Source organism: Stegastes partitus, unplaced genomic scaffold (assembly GCF_000690725.1).
Source record: "Stegastes partitus isolate 25-593 unplaced genomic scaffold, Stegastes_partitus-1.0.2 Scaffold120, whole genome shotgun sequence".
Taxonomy (NCBI): Eukaryota; Metazoa; Chordata; class Actinopteri; family Pomacentridae; genus Stegastes; species Stegastes partitus.
In genome coordinates, this window is record NW_007577851.1 from 414,349 (window position 1) to 434,122 (window position 19,774).

Sequence of the window (19,774 nt, forward strand, 5' to 3'; positions counted from 1 at the left end):
TGTTTTGAAAGCTTCAGTGAGAGTTGTAGTTGTGTGTGATTTTACAGCCAACTGTCATCTCACCAGAGGATTGTTCTCAGCGGTCTTACAAATAAAACTTGTGTGGTTTCCATAATTGGAATGCAACTGCAGCAGCGCAAGTGCACATGTGGGTTCTGTATTTTTAATGATTTTCCTCTAGTACTGAAAAGACTTTCAAACTGCAGCAGATTGTGAGTGTGCTGCTCTTTAAGTTTGTGTATGTGTGTAATGTTTGTGAGAGATTGTATGTGAGAGTGTGATCAGAGGGACCCAGCATCCCTTTTGTTAATGCAAATTATATTCATCCTCTATGTTTTCCAAAGTAATAACAAAGTAAAACACTTCTGCCGAGTCAAATAGGAAGCTTGTATGTGTGTATTAAATAGGTGTGCACCTGGAGACTGTGTGTGTCTTCAGCTGCTGTATTCCTGCTGATGCCAAAGGCTTGTCAGTCATGAGCCAGGAGGTACACAGCAGAGTTGTACATTCATTTTTCTCGCTGTCAGCTTTTTAACAGAGTGGGAGGGTTGTGACAATGGAAATCTCATCAATCCAACAAAGACAACACCCACTTTACAATATCCCATTTATCCACACAAAACATGGCCACGCAAAGAACACAGTTCACTGCATCCTGAGGGAGTGTTTGCGTTTCTGTCCCCCGTGAAGGTCACAAAGGAGAGGAAGATGAAGAAAACCCTCACGAAATGGGAATGTTCCGCATGGTTGTAAATTAGAATGAGTTGTTGAACTGTGTTGTTTTATTGGGATTCTCCAGGAAGCCACAGTAAACTGGTTCAGCACATGACTGTAGTGCTGGTAGGATCTTTGGATCATTTAATTAAACTCTCAGCATGAGAGGAAATTAGCATGTTTTCAAAAAAGGCAAGCTATCCTTTTAACATTTAAGAAGTTTGTCTTCTTTTGTCGAAAAGAAAAATTCTAGAGGAAAAAAGAAGTTGTTTTTTTTTAGATATTTTAAATCAAGGCATCACATTGTTTTTGTTTTGCCTCTCAAATTTAGGCATTGCAGTTGCAGACAAGTGACCACACTATCACACAGTGCCACAGGCCTCTGCTGTGATGAAGACAGTCCAGACTCCAAGTATTTAGACATTTTCACATTTTTTGATCATATTTAATTAGAAATAAAGTCATGGATACTAAATTGACGGGTCTCAGCTTTGGCTTGTGTTAAATCCATATAGAAAAAAATGTATGCGAGATATTATGCATGGAGTTGGTGAGGAATTTGACAGACTCACAGGAGGTCAAACAGTTTGCAGGCACTGAAGCAAACCTGTCTCCTGTTATGCTGCTACACAACAAAACTGCATTCCTAATTATGTTTTCAGGGAAACACATTTTCGGCTGGATTACATTTATTTCTGACACATTACAAAAACTTTTCTAATCAATATAGTATTGCCATTTATTTTTGCTGTAGCTCCTTTTCAGCCAATTAATCATGTATTGGATGGGGCCGGACTCGTCACTGTAATAATTCAGAAAATGGACGAGAAGCTTCAAACATGAAAGATTTCCATTTAAACCCAAGGCGGGTTTGGCTAATTTCCTAAACCTAACCAAATAATTTTAGTGCCTAAACTTAGCCAAACAGCAAGTGAAACGCCAAAGTAAATGATAAAATGAAAATGGTCTCACGTGAGTCACAAGTGTCGGTCACCTGGCTGAGGGTCCTGTTATTGGCTCATGCCATCATTCTCCCCTCTTGCTGCCTTATGTGGACTTTGTGGCTTTGTTCAACTAGAAGCCTTTCCTACCATGTCAGTCTTACCTTTTCTTTTGCTGACTCTGAGCACCCACAGTGCTCTAGCTTGCCCCTTCATTTATCTTATTGCTGCCATCAGCTGTGAAATCACTGAGTGCCAGCGTAGCCGCTACACCGGCAGCCATACGTTCACAAACCCATAACAGAACCAATTCTGAGGCTTGTGAGGGATTTTTGCATCTAGTGGTGAATCCCCCTGAGGTTACGGTCAAGAAGTGCTTTTTCTTCACCATACAAATGATTTCCTGCTCATCCGCAAGACTTATGTTCCTCGTTTCACCTCGTTGGTGCGGTCATAAACTGCCATGTATGCACAGGCTGAACTATGCGAGTAATGTGATGTAGTAACCATTATTTTATTTCTAAATTGAATAGGTTCAAAGTGCAGAGCCAGGGGACAGCAACATTTTTTATCTGTCAGAACCCTTATGGTACAGAATGTCTACATTATGCTGGTTGAAATTTTAACAAATATATATAAATGTATTTTTTTTAATTGCAGAGGAATAAGAGCTGCCTATTTCAACTGCTTTATACTTAAATTCTGCAAACAAACTCAGTATCCAAGTAATGATGGGAGTATAAATCTTTGTTTGAAAATTATGGTTGCAGACTTTACTTCCTATTTGGTAACAACCTGACACTAATATACTGAGGTGCCCTTATGTGTGTGCCTTCCCTATTAAACTGATATTTGCAAGAGAAATGTCAAGGGAAGACGGATGCATGGTTGTGTGTGTGTGTGTGTGTGTGTGTGTGTGTGTGTGTGTGTGTGTGTGTGTGTATACATGTGCTTGTGCATGTTGGCCACCTGACAGTGATAATGGCTGCCATAAATTACTAGTAGGTCTTCTTAGGGCCTGATAACTGGCTGTTATATTCCTACCCAGGGGGTTTATGAGCATTTACAAATTATTATTTCAGTTTGGTGTGTGCGCCTGTGCGTGTGTGTGTGTGTGTGTGCTCATTTGTGTTTGTACGCACTGACCTGCTGTGCAACTGTTCTATACAGCAGCAATGACTGCATATGCTTCTGAGTAAATGCGCATTACGTGTTAACATTCATATCCTGAATGCATTTGTGCAATGTCTCGGTTCCCTAACGATTTCACGGTTAATTAGTTCCTACTTATATTTCCTTACAACCAACTGCTTTCTCTCCGTTTTCCTCTCAGTGAATAATGAGGTTATCAGCACCCTTCATTGTGTCACATGCTCATAGACTGCCGTTTTTGATGTTATTTATTTATGACTAACCATTTGAAACCATGTGGATATACTGTAGCAATATTTAGTGCTGAATATTCGATGTCCTGTAAGCAAGGCCAGGTTTCCACATCCAGCAAGTACTACAATCTGTTTTACTGTGCTCATTGAGCCATTCATCCTGTTTGTTTATGTGTAGACTCTGCTTATAGGGTATCCTTGTATACACAATAGACTGTAATCATGCATTGTTGTTTGTCTGGTCATATCTGGCAAGTCTCTTCTTTGCCTTTGCCCATAATTACTGCATGCCAGTAGGATTGACGAGCTCCTGTTTACAGTTTGCATTTCCCTGACTTTGCACAGTATGTTTGTGTGTTTGCATCCTTCCCTCACTTGTTGTTGAATGTGTGCTGTTCTCTTGTTTTTTGTTTTTGACTGCAAACACACCGACGGGACACATAAATACAAAGAGAGAACAAAAGTGATATTTGATAAGATTATTTGTGGACAAAAAGTAAATAGTGAAAGAGAAAGCGAGTGGCACAGTTACAAAAGCATACAGTGGCTTGATCTGTGTTCTGTGGGAGTTTAAATTTCAGACTTCCACATATGTTTCCACTGCGTGCACTGTGAGTCATAGTGCCATGACAGACTTTATGCGTCTGCAATAAACTAATGAGGAGCCGACCTAACAGCAGCCATGGCGCCCTGACTACAGAGCTGAGCTGACATTTAGATGTTTTTGCTGTCTAATCAGTTGATAGTTTACCAATATTTTGCTTTCATATTTCTCCCTCTGGGATCTTAAATCATTGCGAGAGCATACAAGGGGGGAATGTAGCTTGTAGTTCACAATGAATACTGATTTGTTATGGTGACCAGTTACATTGGAATACATACAGGAAATCCTCAAATATTTATACAGTGCATGTGTTGGTGCACAAAATGATAATAAAATGCACAAACACTAACAAACGAAGACTCGATCATATTTTGTCTGTATATAGATATAATTTATCAGAGTGATTGCTTGCAAATACTTGAACTCATTATACATAAAAGTGCGTGCCTGTACGCACACACAGGCGACAGATTCATCTTCATTAGGACTGTGATTAGGAAATGAGGCCTGGGGGTGTTATTGCTAGTACTGATGCTGCTCTCTGATGTCTCTCACTCTGTCTCTTTCAAATCAGGAGATACACTCCTTTCATCTTCGCTGCTAAACTGTATCTGCTCCTTGTTTCTCATGTCTAATTAATACTAAAATCACATTAAAGCTAGCTGACATCAGACCAGATAGACAAAGCTCTGGGTTTCACTGGGACAGTTGTGTAAGGACTATCCATCATAGAAAATCTGTTTCTATTGTGTTTTGTGCTCGTTTAGATGCATTCAAGCTGAAACCTGTATGTGTCAGTGTCTTGATGCCCCTTACAGTAAAGACATTATTGGCAGGGTAGTGATCGGAAGGATTTGAGAAACTCTGTGGTGCATCTGTCACATTTGATTGTTGCAGGATATTTAATGATATTTCTTCAGCCTACAGCCAAGAGCTTTATGCTTTGTTCTTGGCGCTGGCTTCGCATAACAACTGGCAGCAAGGGAAAGCAGCTGGTTTGTGTCCGCACATAACCAAAATGTGTCTACTGATACCTCTAAAATTCACAGACGACTCTTAACAAAATCCAGAGCATAAAAGTAACAAGTCAGGATGTTACATAGAGGATGATTTCTTGGGCCACTTGCTGAAGTTCCCGCTGGTTGCATAGCAACCTAATGACAACACCAGAAAATTCAGTCTGGTTCTAATTTTTGTAAGGCCCCAAATCAGTTGGTGACCACAGTCTGGTGTCCATACATGAAAACAACATCAAACAGGTAACCTCTTTTAAGTACCTAGGTGTGCACATTGATAGCGGCCTCAGCTGGCACACACAGGTGGCAAGTGTCTGTGCAGAATCCATCAGCACCTCCACTTTCTCAGACAACTCAGGCTTTTTGGTGTCTGTAGAGAAATCGTGTTGATTTTTTACTCTGCCACAATCGAGTCCACACTTAGGTACGGGATCACTTGCTGGTTTGGGGCTCTCACGGTTAAATTGAAAACACAGATTCATAACCTGGTGAAGATGGCAAGCAAGATCATGGGTACCCCTGCTCCACTCATGCCACAAGACTTTTATACAGGCCACCATCAGGCAGGCAAACAACATTCTCTCCACCTCATCACATGTCCTGTTCACAGAGTATGAACTGCTGAACTCAGGCAGGAGGTACAGAGCCCTGCTGTGCAGGCTCAACCATTTTAAAAACTCTTTTATCCCCTTCTCAATCCAGCTCATTAATGAGCAGTTAGGTGCAGCTACCAAAGGGAGATAGCATATGTTATGCACATAGGGATCTGTGATATGTATGTGCCCCCACTATGTGTGTATTTTAGTTTTTTTCTTTATATTATTTTAACTTATTTATTATATGTCATGTATCTTGTATGTTTTTAGTAGTATGTGTTCTGTTTCATGTGTCGCTGCGCAGCTTGCTTTTGCCATTTATCTAAAACAAATGTCTCCCACGGGAGACAATAAAGTAAACCTTAATCTTGGCCTTGATCTAATTGCTATTCTAAATGTAGCTTCAACTAGGAGTCCAGATAGGAACTAGGACTTGTGGGTTTGACGTGAACTTTTTTTTCCTCACCTGTAAAGTCCTAGAAGCACAAGCTTTAATGTGCTGAGTTCTTTTGTCAAAGAAATGCTGCCATTTTTCTAACTGTTGATAGTTTTGTAACTATGGTTTTTCTTTGTGACTTCTTTAGAAGTTGTTGTAGCTTGTATATTTTTTTTCATTAACAAGAGTAAGAAAAAACAAATGAAAGCATCTGAAAGTGGACTTCTAACTATGGGTCGGTTATCCTCGTCTGTCTCTATGGAAGCAGGGAGCCTCAAAGGAAATGCATGTTAAACTCACAGGGTACCATGGAGATTTGGGTAACAGCTCTTTTCATGTAGATGTGTTTTTTAATGGTCTGGCAAGCACACTTGTCTGTTATCGAGTTAAGCAGAAACCCACACACATAGACACGCATACATAAACACTGACAAACACACAGAGTAACTATGGCCACCAGCTTTCCTGTACATAGTGATTTCTCCTCTGGTTAATCTCTCTCTCTGTTTCTCCTCCCCTTTGACCAGGCTTTCTTCCCATCTATAAACTTGTTTTTAATATGAATGCACTTTTGCTTTGTTTGTACAGCCCGGCCCAATTTCCCATTCATATTTGATGACTCTTCTAGCTTAAATGATAAAGGTAATTGTGCCTGCCAGCTAGTTTGGCTCCGGTTCAGCAGCACGACTGTGGGAGCCTGCAGCAAACAAACACTGCAGCTCTACCAAAAAAATGTGAGATAAAAGCATGTCTGACCCATCAGCATATAACACAGTCTTTGCTCCGTTCACTTCGTGGGTTTGTTTCATCATATAACCTTTGATGAAAATTAAATTCTCAGGGTAATATGCTTGAACATGTGTTTCACACTGCTTCAGCTGATGCAAAGTCTCTGCTCGGACTGTATATGCCTCGCTTACAAAAAAAGAACACAGAAAAGTGCAGAAAATTACAGTCAGTCACAATGTTCCCGTGAAGGTGTTATTGTGTTTGCTAGTAATGATGTAAAGAAAAGGGAGAGGAGCCATATATCATTGTAATTGCTCTAATTTCACCAAAATGTACACACAGTTTTACACTCCAGTCCATTCGAGATAAATTTAATGGTGCACCGCATCTATTAATGTTGATGTCGGAGTGTCTCAGCTAAGTAAAGAGGTATTAAGATGTATGAATAAATAATAAGACAAGCTGTCTTAATGTATCACTTTTCTTTCCTGTTTTAAACTGAAAAAGAAAAAATGATACGCATATCAAATCCAATACCCTCGCAGTGATTTACTTCACCCTAAATACTTTTCTTTTTTTTTAAAAATGTAAGCGGATAATCTGTCAGTACTCAGTAATGGATCTACATAGAATTAAACCCTACTCCTAGTGTAGCGCTTTGGTGGTTTCAGGTATTTACAGTGTTTGTTGTATTTCTGTATAAAAAGTTCTCCAGAATTAGTCCAGTTACATTAAACTACAGTCACCTGTCTATCTAAAATTAATTTTACTCACAATGGAAAATGAATATAGAAATGGATGACTTGGTTCTGTACAGTTGAAGTAAAGATGGACTCGTTTTCATGGAACATTTGGCCGTTATATTAAGTGCATACTGGATGTGGTATCACTGGATTCTAGTCGATTCTTGTCATGATTGTTCACAGCTTTCATCGGTCTATAAAACAATATTTTTTAATGGGGGGATTTTATCTGCCCTGTTTGCTTTGTTTTTGAAGCGACATTGCATATTTGCCATTAAATGCACAATCTATTGCTGCAGGGGGGTTAAGTGAATGACGGCTGAATTCAATAAGTGTTGGCAATACAAACATGAGATGAGTTTTTAATGGGAAGGTGCTCCGGAGACAGATTTCGGTTACTACCAACCTAAGAGCTGTTGTGGAACTCTATTATTGCACACATATATAGCGCTATTCATCACAGAGGAAGGCTGTGATTGTGGCGTATGGATTCTTTGCTTCTCGCGTGTTTCCTGACTGTCTTGTTCAGATGGTTTCCGTACCACCGTCCTCAGAGGGATGGTGCTATATTTAAATGGCAGCCACTTGTCTCTTGTCCATTCTCACCGAATGTGTTCTTGAGTGTGGGGGCACCCACACAAACTATAAACTGCCACGTCTCTGTCTTCTCCCATGAGAGAGAGGTGGTGCTTTTCTACTTGTTAATTACGAAAAGATGTGTGTGTGTGTGTGTGTGTGTTGGGGTGACGGTGAAACAAGAGAGTGAATTTGAGTGGAAAAGAGGATAGGACAGGTTGTGAGCGGCTGTGAATCACAAGTCTGTGATGAGGGCTAATGAAAAATAATTACAGCTGAAAATAAGATTGGACAGTAGACAAGACACTGCAAGCGCCTGTCTTATCCTCTACTGCTTTTGTCATTCCTCTCTCGTGCTCCTCTCCTCTCACTTCCTTCCTCCCATTATCGTAAAGTCCTTCCATTTCTCTCTCCCCCCCTCTCTCTCTCTCTCTCTGTTTCTCTTTGAAGGCCAAAAGCAGATAATGGGGAAAGTAGAGGCAAGCAAGAATTGAGGGTTTCCTAATAGCTCTGAATGTGTTATTATATTTATCAGGCCTGGAGACCAAGCTTGGCAAATTTAATTAACTGTGAGGAAAGACCCTTTTATTACTTAGTATAAATACCTTGAATACTATTTTTTCTCTGTTTGCAGAGAGAAGCTGCACTCCACTTCCTCCTTTGATGTGGTTTAAAATCCCCTCTTTGTTTCTCAAAGGTACATTGTTGCATTAAGTAACAGCGATAATTCAGAATGATAAAGTCTTCCATGCTGGTGACTCCTGTTGGCGGTGCAAGAATGAAGGGTCTGGAGTGGTGAGTGGAAGGACTGTGTATCTATGTAGTACATTTAAACACCTTATAGTGTGTGTCTTTGACAGCAGTCAGGTATATTTTCCTAAACATAAGACGGACAACTTTGGTCAGAGGTCTTTTTGGTTTAAGCTTTGTCCCTAATTCATTCTTATTTTCTCACCACCTAACATCACTCATTTCAGATGTTAGCAAGAAACACTGGACTATTGATCTACCAGGGACATATCACTGATTCTGTTGGCATGTTGATCAGCTAGCTTAATATGCCAAGTTTTGTTCAGAAAGCTTCACCTCGTTTAGAGTGATTCTAAATTGTCTGTAGGTGTGAATAAGAGTTTGCTTGGTTGTCTGTCTGTAAGTGTAGCCCTGTGATAGACTGGTGACCTGTCCAGGGTGTCCCCTGCCTTCGCCCTAAGTCAGCTGGGACAGACTCCAGCCCCCTGTGACCCCAGTGAGGATAAAGCGGTGTATAGAAAATAATGGATGGATTGTCATAGCACAACCAAAACAATCATATACTACACTGTAAGAAAATATTAGTTAGTTTTTTTGTTTGTTTTTTGCAGTTAACTGTAGTTTTAAAAAAAAGAACCCAACTAACTCTATTTTTCAGTTTCCTATATTTAGGAAATTGTAAATAATATCTAGTAAAATCAAAGAAAAAAATATGAATGTACATTTTGACTGTAAAAGAAAAGTGAACAAAATTTACATAATGTCAACATCAAAAATCTCTTTCAGTAACATTAATTTGTACGTTTACATTGTATGGCCCCATAATGACTTTATTCTACTGTATTTTGGAAGGCAAATATATAATGATTTTACATATATTCACTGTTATTTTCAGGGTTTTTGTGTCATTTATTTATATTCATTTATTTATTTTTACAGATTTTGAACATTATTTTATCAGCACATTGCTGCCAGTTTTCACTATTATTCATTTCTTTATTTTATTCTTTTAAAACATCGTACATAACAAACTGATCCCCATTCAGGGATGAAATGATAGACTTATGAGTGTACCTACTACTAACTCCAAGGTCAAGACTGACGTTTAATGCTCACTAGGTTCTGTTTTTCAGTTTTTGTAAAGTCAACTTCACTGCCGATTTAAGGAAATACAGAATAATTAGAAAACACAATGATAGATTTATGATGGAAGTGCTGTAAGACATGATGTACCCTGAACAATACTAGTTTACGTCAGCCTGCGGAGCAAACACTCCCTGCACTCAGTCCCTGCACAAAGAATTAGCACTGGATGACGCATGTTGGCTGTTCTGGGTATTTACCGGAGAAGCTAATTTGAGAAGTCAGGTAGTTCCCAGTGCACAAGTAAATAGACATAAGAAGCAATTCATTATCCCTTATGTGCTCTTGTTATTGTAGTTTACCTGGTGATCTCATACAGACCCTGGGTCCTAATCGACAGACCCCATAAACAAAGTGTAATCTTCACACGTTTCCTTGCACTGATGCCATAAAGATAACAGATATGTGTTGGTTCTCCTGCTAAATTTCCCCCCAAGGCTCTTATGTAACTTTAAAGTGTGTTAAACTAATTTCAATAAGAGTAAGGCACGAGATGCACACGATTAGCTGTCGTATTCACTCTCTTTCTCCTCCCTATGTTAGACAAGACTGGAACATTGAGGACTATAATGCATAAGCTTGACTATGAGAAGACAAAAGGGGAAGTGGTGAAAAAGTTTAATTTCCCAGCTTAGCAGGGGCAAACCAAGTTAATTAAACTTTGTATCTTGTATAAGACTGTTTAAATAATTTATTAAGGCTATTAGAGAAGAGAGAAGGAGAGAGGGGAAAAAAGTTCTCCTTCATTTTATCTTCCCAAGAGTCATTTGATATTTTTTTATTTCCTCCAATCAAGAGCAAATTCTGTAAAATTAACAGAGAACATGCGGCAATGCTCTGAATTCACAGGAAAATCTAATATAGCTTTAGGATGGAGACTTGTCTTTTTTGGCTCTTTGGAGGGTGGTAGATAAAAAAAAAAAAGTCTAAAGTATTTGGTTGCATTCTTTCTTTATATAATCAAAGATAACTTTTATTTCAAATTCAGCTGTTGCATTCTCACATTCATTAGTACCTGCAGCATGATGGTAGTTACATTAAATCATTGGTCTCAATGTGTCATAGAGGTGCAATTGAAAAAACTTTTGGGCTTTAATCACACGGTCTAAATGCTCAAAATGTCCATTTAATAACTGAACGAGTCTTTTATCAAGCTGAAAAACCTGTTTCCTGTTTCCTGGACTTACTGATGACAAAGTGTATGTCTTTTCAGAAACTGTTTTCATTTGTCTGTAACATTGACTGGTTTGTTTTTGTGTTTTGGAAGGCAGGAACAGTTTGTCCCCAATAACTGCTGCTGTGTAATGCAGAAGATTAAATGATCCCGGTTCTCTAAGAGAAAAGACAGCGTGAATGCTCATGTTTTTGTTCACACTCTGCGTATCTGGAAACTAAGCTTTTCTCTCTTAAAATGTCAGAGGTTGGATGTCCTACAGCGTCAACCTGTAGAGTCATTATTGCTTGACTGCTGCCTTCTCCGTAAATCAATGCAACATTTGAAAATATATAACATGGATGTTTTTAAACCCCAAGTCATGTACTTTGCTCTCCTTCCTGCCTTCTTCTACTCACTTGAGAAGGTATCACTTGTGCTAACTGTGTCTAATGTCTAAGTCTTTTCATGTGTCCAAGGAAATTATGCAACACAAGCATGTCAAATTACAGAATGATGCTTTGTTTGGGTGCAATTAGTTTTGTGTGTGTGTTATGAAACAGTTGCAAGCTTTTAATTGATGTGTTTTGATTCATTTTTTTAGTGAGTGTGTACATTTATACCTGTCTGAAAATGTACCAAGCCCTTAGTGATGTTGAGCAACACTATGAAAATAATTAGTTTTGGTAGTAGCTGTTCAGCTGGACACAAACCACACCTGCCTCTCTCCCCCCCAACCTTGGTCATTCAGTTTGCAAATGAGGTGAAGTGTCACTGAAAAACTGTGATAAGAGATTCATAAAGGAGAAGACAGAAAGAGAGAGAGACACTGTAAGACCCAGAGAAACAAAGAGAGAGAGAGACAATGTGACACAGACAAGTGGCTGCTCTGCACCCTGATAGATAAGCCAGGCAATTCTTAGGCAGCTCCTCGTATCTCCTCTTATGCTTGATTGTGAGGACAGAGTAACCTTTCAGGAACACCCCACCCATCCTCGCTTCTCCTCCGTCTCCAATTTAGACTTGAATACTGATTCTTTTAATACACTGGATCAAATTCCTCATACCTTGCTCTTCAGTGCTGTCCCCAATCACCTTTTTTTTTTTTTTCTCCGTTCCTTGCATTGACTTCACTATCGGTGAGTTCAGCTAAATTGCTAACAACGTTTGAAGCAATCTCACCCTCAAGAACCTTGGGGAGAATTAGGGTCGTTGTGGGATCGCGGTGGCCGGGCAGCAGAGGAGAGGAGATGAGTTTTGTAATTTATTGCAGGGTATTCTTCTACCATTAGTATGTTGGCGCAGTTTGCTCCTCCCCTGTTGGCGTAGAGGAAAATAAGATTGAGTGGAGAGAGCGGATGAAGGGAAAAAAGTCAATTGGATACGATTTCATTTGGGAAAACGCCTCCCTGCTTCTATTACCTTTGAATAAAATGTTTCGTCACTATGAGATTATTGGTTATCAATACAATCAATGTGGTTTTCATTCTGTTCTATTTAGTCTTTTGTCTACAGAAAAGCAAGTTTTGTGCCTGTTTAGTCTGTCCATCTCCTTTCCTTTCCGTGACCTCGCTTTCACTACTCAGCCAAAAGATCACAGTATGTGTTGTCTGCTGCAAGAAGGAAGTCTAATATTCTTAGGTTGTTATTTTCTCCCTTGTCTTCCCTCCTGCGAGCCTCCGCCTCCCTGTGTGACGTTGGAGCTCAAATAGACTAAACCTTCACAGTGCAATCTCATCCATATTTTACAAAAACACCCTGCCTTTGTCCATCACTGTCTTTTCTCTCTCTCTCTCTCCAGACTCTCTCCTTTTAGTCTGGGGACACACTGAGGAGAGTAGGGAAGAGGAGGAGAAAGAACAGACTGTATGCTTTTTGAATGCGATAGACAGAGGAGGCGTACAGGGGAAGCACAAGGGAAGCTGGAGGAAAAGGCGGAAGAGGTGGAGGCAACATGTAAAGCTTGTGTGTTTGTGTTTGCTTTTCCTTAATGTGAGTGGAGAGAGAAAATTGGTGCCTCGCTCCATCAGTGACCACCTGCGCCTTAATTACTCGCACAAACCATCATTTCCCATTTGCCTGTGAGGGAGATACGCCCACATACCGGTATTTCTTTCCACTCACTGCAAACATGGTAAATATTTTCTGGGAACATCTATAGCATTACAGCACTTCATTTTCCTCTACCAGCTAATTAGCATTTTGTCACTTTCAGGTAAAAAGCGAACAAACAAGCAAAAACTGGAGTTAGGCGATCCCTTCCCTCCTGAAGCTGATTCCACTCAATCAAATCAGGATGTCTGTTGAGTAACAAGTACCAATCCAATGTGAGGACTCTCATGTCTGAGTCAAAAGCGTTTGAATGCTTTTTTAGTAAGATGCCATGAGGCCAAGTCTTTGCTGCGACTCTAAAAACTGAGCCGACAACCCGTCGTGATTGAACGAATGTAACTGAAATTAATGTGCATCAGTCACTTCATAGCAAATACCTGCTCCGCTTAACAAGGTTGCACCCGATCCCTGCTTCAAGTTCAGTTTAATGCTTTCAGAGCCCAGCTCACCTAACTTTACAAAGGTCTTTTTTAAGTTTCGGGAGACTTGTTCGGGCTTTTCTTCTGACGGCAGCAATTAGCAAGTGGGAGTCTGCTCTTGTGTTTTGCTCCAGTGGTACACCTACCGTACAAAGACATACACACACAGTCCCCTTTAACGAGCAGAATCCTCAGCTGAGCAGCAAGTTGGCAGGATAAACGATGCCTGTGTTTCATGGGGAGATGTTTCCTTTGCTAAAGCACATTTAACACACTGTGGATACTGTGCTTTTACTCCCTCAGACACAGGAGTGTTCATCGTGAACTTTCACACTGTGCTCATAAAATCAGACAAGTGGACACAGCGCCGGCTGACATAGACCTCTTCAGGCATACAGTCTGAATTCTCCCTTTCCCCTTGTTGTTGCCCATCACTTGTATTGCAGAAACAAATCCCTTATACAGCCCAAGAACCTAACCTCTGTGTAGTCGAAGGAATACAGCTGTTTCTGAAAAATATATGTACTCTCCTTGCACCTTTTTATTCTCCAAATGTCTGTTATTATATTCCTTCAAAATCTTTTTGTCGATAAAAATTGCAGCTACCTTCTCTCTGCTGTGAATAGCATTTGTTTATGTGGAAACCTCACAAAAAAACTCAGTTGTTAAAATAATCTCCAGAATAATGTTGCTGTCAAATGAAAATCTGGCCTCTTGAAACTGTCAACACTTGAGAATGTTTGTCTGATGGGGATTTTAAGGGTTATTACAGCTTATTTAACACATTGACTGGGATGTTATTTTTTAAAATGCAAAAAACATTAAACATTGCACTAAGACAGAGTCTTGCTGGCATCAGTTGAGTGGCATCAGTGATTTGAAAATGCAGTATCTTTTTTTGCCAAATCTAACAAGATCAGTCTTTTATATAAATAATCAGTTCTTCAGTTATATGTACATGAATCAGCCACAACATTATAGCCGATGACAGGTCAAGTGTATAACATTGATTATGCAGTAGTCTGCTGGGATACCTTGGCTCCTGACATTCATGTGGCTATTACCTTGACACACATTGTTACAGTCCCCTGAGGAATATGACAGAAAGTGCAAATTCTTGGCCCAGCGTCTGGATGCACAGATCACAATCACCCTCTTGATGTGTCCGAACTCCTATGAGCCATGGTACCCCACCCAATGGCTCTCCTTTGTTATGGTAGGTATTGTTTGAATGTTGTCCTTGATCAATATATGTCTCATGTATAATGTACTAAACAATTAGGGAAGTGTGTTCTTACAAACTCAAATTCCAGCATTCTTAAACAAGCATGTATAATTTTGCCTTTACACTTGTGCAGATGTTCAGTTATTTTTTGACAGAAAGGTCTCTCCGCATTTTCAGGAAGCAATCCTAAGAATCCAATAAGCCTGTTCCAAAGGAGTCCACTGGGAGCACTAAATGCTTGCCAAGTAAACATATAGAGCCATCAAAGACTGGATTTAGATAACTTCGTCAAACCGTCATCATCACGAAATTGCAGAAATATTTGAACAAAACTCCAGAGGTATTATGGGGGAGCTGCAGCAATCACTGCTGTTTGTGAAAGGATGAGAACAGGGACTGTGCAAAAGAAAATACAAAGGGTGCCTTTTCACATTGCTTTGAATGTGTCCAGTTGTTCCCTGTCAGATAATAGAATTCGCTGATGTTGCACATGATCTATGCTGATGCCAACAAGCTTGAAGAAGTAACTGAGAGCCAATCATGTGTGAGAAACATCAGTATTGTGTTGTAAGGGGTGGTAATCCCAAAAACATGAGCATGATTTAAAATGTTAACCTTCTGTGCTCTGAGGTGACCTGTTTACAAATTAGATCTTGATCATATTATCCAGTCATTAAAGAGTTTAAACTAAACCTGTATCACACAGAAACATGTTCCCAATATAATGAGCCAGTATGCTCCATGGTGTCAGTGTTTGCATGTATCATTCTTTTTACAGCATAGACCTTTGCTCTCTTTCATTAAATGCCTCAGGTTACTGATATGAGCATTAGCCAACACCAATATTTCATTACATTTTAATGCCTGGGAAAAAAAATAGAGATCTCATTCGAATTTGAGCAGTCACTGCAAGCTAGTTTCTCTCTCTGCCACATAGGCAGTGGTGCATTGATTCATGCGGCCTGGCCAGTAGGTCTGTGTAGGTGAAATCATTATTGAAGCTTGACATAATAATGGGGTCTTCTTCTGAGAATCTTGGCCCTGCAGACTTTTTTTTTTCTCCACAGTATTGATGCATTTAAATTTGTGGTTCTGTGTGTGCAATAGCTGCTTCAAATATGCTGTGCCATTGAATTTGAATATATATATGTATTTAAGATTTAAACCCCTTTAGAAAATTCAATTATTTAGATTGATTTGATTGTGTGCCCATGTATGACGTTCTAGTTGATACCTTGAAATAACAATTGATATGCATGACTGAGATTTCTGAGGATAGAACTGACCTGTTTTATATGCTAATTAAAAACTTCTAAATACCAAGTCATCACAGATGAAGCATGCTAATGTAACCGGTGGCTTCTCTACTGCGTTGTGTGATGAGCCGAAATACAGATCTCTTTAGAGGTGATCTCCGTTTATTGGAACTTGACAGACGAAAAAGACATGCACAAAATCTGCTGTCAGTTCTCGACTTGTACAGCTCTCTCACAGAATACATGAACAAAAGGGGCCCGCGTGAGGTGGGAAACATATAATACAATACATACAGTGAGTACAGTACAAGCCCAAATACATGCCTTGACAGACGATAAAAAAACATACACAAAATCCGTTGTCAGTTCTCAACTTGTACAGCTACAGAAATTAAATGATAGAACAACATATTAATACCAGGAAAGTAAACGTATAAGTGAAATTATGTCCATTCGACAACACACAGATAACAGCAGCACAGTCTCGCTTACCTCTCCCACAGAATATGTGAACAAAAGCGGAGAGGTAAGGAGGAAAAACCCATTTATAGGGCACGATGGGCGACCAAAAACATATGTGGGGTACTGGGACCCCCAAGTGAAGGTTCCACACCATAACCAAAGGGCAGATCAGATTTTGTTAATTCTAATAATGAAAGTATTAAAACTAAAATAACAGTAAATTAAAATATATACAATAAATTATGTGTAACTAATAAAACCATACATATATATTTAATAGAAAACTGCTGCTGCACCACTGACCCTGTTACACTAAAATAAATGCTAAATAGAGGATCACATCCAGCCAAATATGCAGTCTGTCGTAAACTGATGAGCCAACACATTATACCAGGTGCAGATAATGTGGATTATCTTGTAACAATGACATACTCCAACATCTGGGACATATTATACATTCATTGAGCAGTAAATTTTTATGTGCGTTGGATGTAGCGCAAATGAGCAGATGTAAAGCGATGTGGTTTGAGGACTGTATCGGAGTATCTACAAACCAGCTGCAGATTGTGCTGGAACAAGTCTGATCCACATCAAAAATTAAGACCTCTACTGAAAATATATAATAATATTAGTATCTACAAGGATTTGTGAAGCCAGACGTCTTGTAGAATCCAGCCTTGGTGGCTCAGAGCTATTCTGGTGGCCCACAAAGGACCAAAAATATATTAGATAGGGGTGTTTGGCTCATTGGTGCACTTTAAACCGTCCAGTATCATGGTTAGGGAAAGACAAAACCTATTAGCTGTGCTAATAAAAATACTTTTTCTAGAAGGAAGACCTCGACTTAAGATCAACCTTTTTCATTTTCAGAGGGATCTGATGTAATTATGATGAATGATTGCTTTTCATAAGCTCCATGTTTGCGGAAGATATTATCCCCCTTATCTAGTGAGGGAGCTGGAAACTATTACAAGTGATGCTCTGTGCAGTTTTCTGACAGGTGTATGCAGAACCTGTTTGCAGTTCGCTGTGCAAGCTGAAGCCCTTGTAGGGGTCATCCACAGTAGCTACAGTAAATATCAACGAACAGATGCCAGTCAGGGATTGATTGTTTCTGTTTGCTTAGATGAACCACATACCGATTTTTTATTTTTTTATTTTTTTATTTTTTTACCTTGAGGAAAGCTGAGCATCACTTTTCATTCGTTTTGAAAGATATCTAAAAAAGTTTTCAACTGATTGTAGATATTTTAGAGCACTTTGTATAAGGATCAATATGTTCCTTTTTTGGGGGCGAGAGGGTAAACTATTGGTAATCAATGAGACTGATAACCAATGTTTGGTTGTTTGGAATACATTCGATGGTAAATATTAACAGCATGGGATAGAAAGGAACCTGCCATTCATAACTAGATTTTGTCATTAATAAGGATTATTGTACCTGAATACGTACACATGTACATGCATGTTACATATTAAAACCATGTGATAGCAGGGAACTTGTCAGTCATACACTTTACATAATGAGAATCACTTCAATGGAATACATACAACAGCAATAGAAACAAAGGTGTCAGAGCATCAAATGACACAAAGGCGCTCTCCTCTGTTTACAGTGACATCAATAACTGTTTCCTCTTTTCCTACAGTTACAGCTGCTATTCTTCTCTGTTTTCTTAATCTTCTGCAGTTCAATGATTTTTAAAGCTCACTAAGGTCCATGTCATGAAGCATGATGGGATATTGTTTTCCAGACACTGTTTTGGGAGTAATCTGTTCCATTCTAACTTAGCCACCAGCTGTTAGCGTAAACGTAGCCACACTGAAAGTAGCTAATGTTCAGATTTATGAGGTGTGGTTTGTGCTTTTTGTTCAATTTCTGGAAGTTGTGTATCTGCTGGAGGAACGTGTTTGTCAATTAGAACAGAGTATTAAAGTTAATCTGACTTTGGAAAGATGTTACAGGAACTCCAGATAGCATCAGAACAGCAAGTCTCTCAGTGAGCAGAGCATCGTCTGCAGAATAAGTTCCAGTTGAACCAACACCAAAAAATTCATTATTTATTAGTGTATTTTCAGTGTAACAGGGATACTGTGTATGCTTGTGTAAGGCTATGGTGTTTATTCCAACTTTGGCAATATCTGATACCTTTCCTTTAAAACGCAGAAAAGGGTTGAACAATTACTGGCTGCTTGACCAGGCCAGTAATTGTTCAATCACTTTTCTGGAACCTTGAAGTGATTAAAATGTCTCATTGTGGTTGTAAACCTTTGTCACCCCACTCCTTCCATGTGTTTCTCAAGTCTGTACTGTAAAAAAATGAAGATTTCTTACAAATTTTGGCAAATAAATTGCAAATTTGTGTGTAAAGCACAAATCCACAGACCCCTGGAAACACCGCCTCCAAGGAATTGTGATTACATACAACTAATATGTAACATCTGAGTTTTGAAAAGAATATAATGCCAACTGAGCTTGAAAATATAAAACTTCCTTGTGGTGACTACAGTATAATGAAATGTTTTATAAGCAGATGTAACAGGGGGTCTGCAATGACTTAAGACACAACACACGTTTTTTAACATTTACCCAAACCATATCTAAGGGCATTCCCTTTCCATTACATCTTAGTGAATAGTGATTCATTCACTTAAAAAACAGAGGCCTTTGAATGTAATTACATTTGTCACCACAACATAACAGGGCAAAACAATTAAGAACTTTCTTAAAGACAGGGTTCCCATTGGTCAGGGACATCTTCACTCCCAATGCAGGCAGTTCATTGTCTCAAATTGTATTGTACATTCATGTATAGATTGCATGTTTCTTGGTTACAGGGTATTTCTGGCAATGTTTTGTTTGCATAGTATCAACAAATCCCCTCTATAGAGACATGAATGAACAATACATTCATCCAAAATCCAGTTATTGTCTGTGTAACCACAGCCGTATAGCTTATGCATCCATGCCTCAGGACCTTAGTGATGTCCAAAAAAACATAAAACAGACAAAAAAGCCAATCTGTTAGACTTGGATAACATCTTCCTTATTCCACGGTCTGAATCAGCTCTGCAGATGCATAAAATGTCTGGGAGTAGCTCTGTGTCTCCATGTCTACCACTATCAGGGTTCAGAACAAATGAAATAGAAATGCCAGATATTGAGTTTGGAATTTAGTTTTTTGTTTTTTTTGTGGTTTTATATTGTCTACTTTCCGTGTTTCTTATTTATCAATTAAATGCATTTCATGGGTTGTCTTTTTTTTTTTTGCAAGCAGCACTGGCTGTCAGGGGAAAGTTCTCCCTCCTCTCACAGCCTTGTGTCACTTTTACTTCTTAGTTCAACAGTGTGAAAAGGGAAATGTAGCCTGCCACTTCATCCTCTGAGGACCTTTTTCAATTTACAGCATGGATTTCCTGTGGTTGTCAAAGCTGGGTGAGACCGAGATGAAGGGTTTTGGCAAAGAAGCCTGATATGGAGCAAGCTGCTGGTAAGACTTTTGTTGGTTCATGA